The sequence below is a fragment of the Mesoplodon mirus genome (assembly GCF_964341445.2).
Source record: "Mesoplodon mirus genome assembly, chromosome: 15".
In the NCBI taxonomy this organism is placed as follows: Eukaryota; Metazoa; Chordata; class Mammalia; order Artiodactyla; family Ziphiidae; genus Mesoplodon; species Mesoplodon mirus.
In genome coordinates, this window is record NC_138991.1 from 26,070,985 (window position 1) to 26,076,984 (window position 6,000).

The 6,000-nt window shown below is 49.5% G+C and overlaps 1 protein-coding gene across 3 annotated transcripts in view; it reads right to left on the reverse strand.

Moving 5' to 3' along the window:
• MAPRE1 (microtubule associated protein RP/EB family member 1) overlaps positions 1–873 on the reverse strand; it is a 39,159-nt gene extending 38,286 nt beyond the window's left edge. For all 3 annotated transcript variants that reach the window (XR_014296106.1, XM_082645414.1, XM_082645413.1), the window contains exon 1: positions 798–873. The gene's annotated coding sequence lies outside the window, so the exon portion shown is untranslated. The remainder of the gene's footprint in view (positions 1–797) is intronic.
• Positions 874–6,000: the final 5,127 nt, after the last annotated feature.

Consider the following 6,000-nt stretch of genomic DNA (forward strand, 5'->3'; position numbering starts at 1 on the left):
GGACTGAAAAAGCACTGTTCATGTCACCTTGTTATATTATCTTCCCAGTAAGCATATAAAATTATCTTTTCCACGTATTAATTTTCTCATTTCCTGTCTTCCCACCATAATGTAGACTCCTAGAAAGCAGGTCTTTGCCCTCCTGCTCCTGGGTGTATAGTCAGCGCTTAGCACAGTGCCTAGCACCTAGGGGATGCTCAACAAATACCGATGAAGAAAGGAGGAAGTCCAGTGAGCTGGCCTGCTTTTTGCTTTTTTGCTACGTACCACGACGAGAGCTTTCTGCATGCAGTATCTTTGTCCCCCGTTTTACGGATGAGAAAATTGAGGCCCAGAGAGATTAAAACACCTGCCCAAGATCGCACAGCAGGGAATTCAATACAGGTATGAATCCAAAACCCGAACTCTTAATCATCAGGCAGCACCGTCTCCTACAGTGGGGGTCCTCAGAGCTCCCGGCAGGACCCACTTCAACCACACACGCCCCCTACCCGGCCCAGCCACCCCGGAACCTCCTGCCTCCGCCGTCCGGGTTCCACGCCTCGGCCGCGGCCCATAAGCCCCCAAGCCGCCGAGAAGCAGCCCCCACTTCCGGCCCGAGGCCCCGCCCCCCGGCAGAGCGGAGAGCGCGCGCCCCCCAGCCTGGCCCGCGCGCGCCGGGTCACGGCCCCGCCCTTCCCCCACCCGGCCCGAACCGCACCGCTGAGGGAAGCGGCCCGAGCACCGCTCGCAGGGCCCGCCGGCGCTCTACCCGCCCCGAGGCCCGCCCGCCCGCCCCCGGCCGCCGGCCGGCTCACCGGCTCTCGGCTGGACCGCGTCCGCTGCCCGTACCCGGCTCCGGTTCCGTCTTCGTCTCGTTCAAACCGCCTGACCCCGCCCGCCCGCGCAATGACCTCACACGCACCCCCCCCGTTACGCGCCGACGTAAAGGCTCGTCATCGCCCGCCGGCTCCTTTTATAGAGAGGGACTAAGCCGCGCACTGGGGGCGGAGCCCGACACTTGATCGACGGCTGGGGTGCCCAAGGGGCGCGGCGCCGGCTGCCGGGGCAATGCAGCCGCGTAGTCTGCCGCAACCAATGAGATCCCTCCTCGGGCCGGTGTGACTCCGCCTAGAAGGCGGGATCCAGTTACAAATTCTACACCCCCAGTAGCCAAAAAAATTGGTTTTACAATGAACTTCTACAAAAATGAGTTATTGGATAAAAAATAAATCAATATGGGCTTTGAGGAAGGACTTAAAAGTCACCTCAGAGACACATTCTGTGACTATTCTATCTAGAATGACCCTACAATCTCATCATCCGTTTTTTTCTTAGTATAGTCATCTTGTTTGTTTATGCCTTTATTGTCTGCCTTTCCATAAGTTCCACGGAAGCAAGGCTTTTCTCAGTCCTGTTCCCACCGTGTCCCAGAGCCTGATACATAGGTTCTTAGTAGAGACTTGCTCAAAGAATGAATTACACCCATTTTAAAGAAGAGGAAACTGAGGGTCAGAGAGGTCAACTGCCCAGCATCACAAAGACTGATCCAGGTTTCTAGCTGGTTTCCTTGTCCAAATATCATTTATTCTTGTGTTCAACAAATATTTATTTTCCCTGATCAATCAGGCCCTAGGATTTTGGTGATGAGCAAGAACCAGACATAGCCTCTGAGCTCTTAAAGTTTCCAGTCCAGCAGGGAAGGCAAAGCACATAACTAATTACACATCACTATTTAATTACAAACCAGACTTAGTGTTAGGCAGGAGGAGGCTGTGGCAGGAGTGATAGCACCTGCATTGCAAGAGGTAGGGTCCTGGAGGCCTCTTCTGGGCTGGGTCTCTCCCTCCCCTGAGGCCTGGAGAGATGTTCAGGGAAGAATAGGTTGGGGAGCTGGGGCAGGAGCTATTTATCAACTGACCTGGAGGCACTTCAATATTTTAACCACCAGTATACTGCTGGGTAGTCTCTCTGGTATGCAGCGCTCCAAGAGTGCAGCATGAGACCTGACCTCACCTGAGCAGTATGGGAAGGCTTCCCAGAGTTGATAGCTGCCCTAAAATATGAGAAGTTAACCCAGCACAAGAGTAAGGGTAGGAATAGACAAACAAGAGGATGCAGCAAAGAGCCCTGTAACCACATGATTACAGCAGTAGTAGGAATATTAGCACTATAGTGAATTGATACGAAGTCTGGATAATTGAGTAAAGATATTCATAAGTGATTTGGGCAATATAATGTTATCATCCTATACACAAGGACATTAAGTTTCCAACAGTTTCAATGAATTGCATAAGTAGCAAAGCCAGCAGACCTGGGTTCAAATCCTGACTCTGCTAGGAGTTAGAATCAAATGATGTGTATAATGTTCTTAGACCACTCCTAGCACATAGTATGTGTTCAATAAATGTTAGTGATTTCGAAGTCCCTTTCGATTAATGTCAACGTTCAGTTACTGTCAACTGATTGTTGTCAGCAGTACCTAAAAGCCATTTTGGGTGGGGGAGGAATGGGTGTGGGGAATGAAAGCCAAGTCAGGAAGAGCCTCAAGTGCCAGTCTAGAGTTTGAACCTGGTTCTGGAGACACAGGACATCACAGGTTTCTGAGCAAGGGCCTCTGAAATAAAACTCATCTACCCTCCCAGGAGACAGCTCCCCAAAGAGCGAGGGCCACGTGATCTCCTCAGGCTCCACCCTCCTCCCTGAGGAGGTTAGCCAAGGTTGTCTGGGTCAGATTAAGCTTTGACTGAGAAAGCCCAGAGGGTAAACAGAAAAAAGAACTTCCATCCAGCAGGTGAAAGTTGGGAGGCTTTACTATGCGTCTTTAAGCTACCGTTTTAAAGTATGAGGTAATCTCATTTTCCGAGATAGAAATTGTGAGTCTCCTCTCTGAAAACAAAACAACCAAAAAACTATGACTTCAAGACCTGAGTTTTCCAAATGTATGACAAGATTATTGAACTAAAAAATGGTGCCACGTCTCATTTGCCTTGAGGACCTCACAAGCTCATGGAGGAGAGGACTGCAAAAGTAAGAAATGATAATACAGAGTGCTTTGTGCTGAGATGGATTCTTCTATCTGTCCACAGGGAAGGAGGGCTCAGATTAGGGGATGTCTCTTAATACTGCCTAGAGTGGAGGCAAAGGAGTCTTCCTGGAAGAGGTGAGAACTGGAGGACCAGTCTGGCAAAGTGGAGAAGGCTGTTCCAGGCAGAGAACAGCGCACGCAAAGACTCAGAGTAAGCAGTCCCAACTCCAATAATAAAGTTAAACAGAAAGAAGGAAGAAAGGAAAGAAGGCAGAAAGGAGGGAGGGAAGGTAAGCTGAAAAAAAAGTAAGAAGGGAAGGAAGCAAGAAAGGTAAATTGTACCATAGGCTGAAAAGGGCAGCAGGTAATTTCAGGATCCAAATACACACACACACACACATGCAGGTGAGACCAATGGATTCACAGAACAGATTCTAACTTAGACCTCCTTTGCCACTGGCTGTGTGGCCTTGGGTATGTTAGACTTCTGAGCCTCAGTTCTCTTACCTATGATCACAGTAATCACTGCTTCACTTCAGGGTTGCTGGGAGGATTCTCTAACAGTAAACAATAAAGCAGCTGCCGTTTACTCGGCACTCACTACCCACAAGCACTCTGCATGTGCTTCACATACACTGAATCATTTGATCCACACGTCAACCTTATGAGGTTATTATCTCCGTTTTACACTGGATAAACTGAGGCACAGAGTGGCTATGGAGCACATCCAAGATCACAAGTAAGGAGGGGGTGAAGCCAGGAGAGGCATCCAGTCTGGCTGCAGAGAGGAATCAAGGATGAAACACAGGCCTGGAACAGAGAATCACTCAGGAAGCATTTGGCTGGAAAACCAGAGGGACTGAGGTAGAGTGGGGCACCCTCCCTATCTAGTGCTGATCCCCCACTGTCCAGAGGTCAGTCCCTGCACCCCCAGGAAAGATCCCTTCCACAGGTCTCTGGGGTGCCGGATGCCAAAGCCACCCCCATCAACTCTCCCTAACAAGGAGCACGGGGACCCCAACATGATGGAGGGGAGGGGGGTGATGGACACAGTTTCAACGCCAGATGCTGCTGTTGCTATAGTTAGCATCTGAGCCCCGCTCCTTTGAAACACCTAGGTGAATACTACCTGTCCTTCCTTTTTTAAGACTTTAATACATTAATATTGGATGTTACCATCACTACCAGCACCATCATTAACACTGCATTGATTAATGGGTTTCGTTATCACAATGCCATTCAATACATGTGAGTGCTTACTACGTGCCAGGCACCAGGCAAAGCAACTTACCCAGATCACAGCCTTGAACATTCACGGCAGCCCTAGGAAGTAGGTAGGATTTATGATCCCCACTTTTAGAGATGAAAAATCCCAAGGGTCACCTGCCCAAGTGATACAACATGCCAAACCCCAGATACAGCCCAAGGCAACTGGAAGACTTTTTCAGAAAAGGCCTACTTGTGGTGCAAACCAACTACTTCCCCAAGATCAGAATTTTCATTACATTCTCCATTTGGCCCCAGACCTGAGATCACTGATATCCAAACCTGGCCCCCATCTTGAGAAAACACAGAGAACTGCCCCGGCAGCCCCAACAAGGTCTCCCCGCTAGCCTGCCCACAGGTAGGCCAGGACACCCAAGGGCCCCTCACCTGAAGAGCTAGTTCATCTCCTCTCTTGGGGTTTTGAGGCCAGGGCTATTTATTTTGCTTCATCCTGTCCTGGCATTTGGTGCAGCACTGTATACAAGATGGCTTAACAGGGCAGCCAAGGCCCCTGGGGCCTGAACACCTGAGCAGAGCGCCAGCCTGGCTTGGCTTGCTAATTGACAATCATCTCACCATGGCAACTTGCACCTGGGCTGTCCTAGCCCAGCAGTGCCTAAAAAAATAGCTGGTTTCTCATTCTCCAACTCTGGACCAGACCCTTTCTGAACTTGGCCTTATTAAGGCCCACAACTCTATCGTGGAGGTGGCCATGATTATAATTTATGTTATGTGAAGAAACTTGAGGTTCAGAGGTGCCAAGTCCAACTGAGGCTCAATTGATACTATGTGCATCCCATTTACACACAATTCTCCCTCTGCACGCACCAGCTGACTGATATTAACTTCTGGAGAGCTACTGAAATCAGCTCCTTTGCCCTGACCCATGGTTAGAAATAGTGAAACATTAGGATGATGGCATCATGGGCTCTGGGCTTGGGACACCTGGCTGGGTGGCCCCAGGTAAACTTTAAGATGGAACTACTGAAGGGAGTTGCAATGTTAAGCTTAAGCAAGATACACATTCAACCCAAAGAGCTGGGGCCACTGGCAGCTATGTTAAAATCTCGGACCATGGGCCACTACCCACAAGTCCCCTCACTGACTGTGGCTGAACTGTGATATGACAACTTGGGAGCAGTGGAACAGGGTGCAGGGAAAGCCTACAGAGGGACAAGGAACTGGAGGATCAGCCCTGGGATTCTTGAGTCATCTGGACCAGCTACCCAAGAGCTGTAATAATCTGGAGATGGCTGTTCCAGACATCAAGGCTTTAAATGCACTCAGGCACTCCAGTTATTTGTTTGGGGAACCAAGGTTTAGAAACCCATTCACTAGCCGAGATTGGTTCTTGGACCAGAAGCATGGAATTCTCAGGCTCCACTCCAGACATAATGAATCAGACTCTGGGGATGGGGCCCAGAAATCTCCACTGAACAAGCCTTCCAGGGAATGCTGATACATTGGAGTTTGGGGACCATGGCACTAGATTTGGGGGTCACCGTGGTACTTATGTACTGGGCTTGTTGAATGAATGACCTACTGCGACCACCCACCTTTCCACTTTAACCAGGCCCTCACATACCCCACCCATCTGACCTGCAAAAGAACAAAAGGGACACCAGACTGTTAGAGAAATACTGATTTTAATTCAACATAAGGTAAACTCTAGGCATCTGTCATCTTTCAGCCTAAAAATTAGCAAAACTGTTGAAACAAGGCACAAT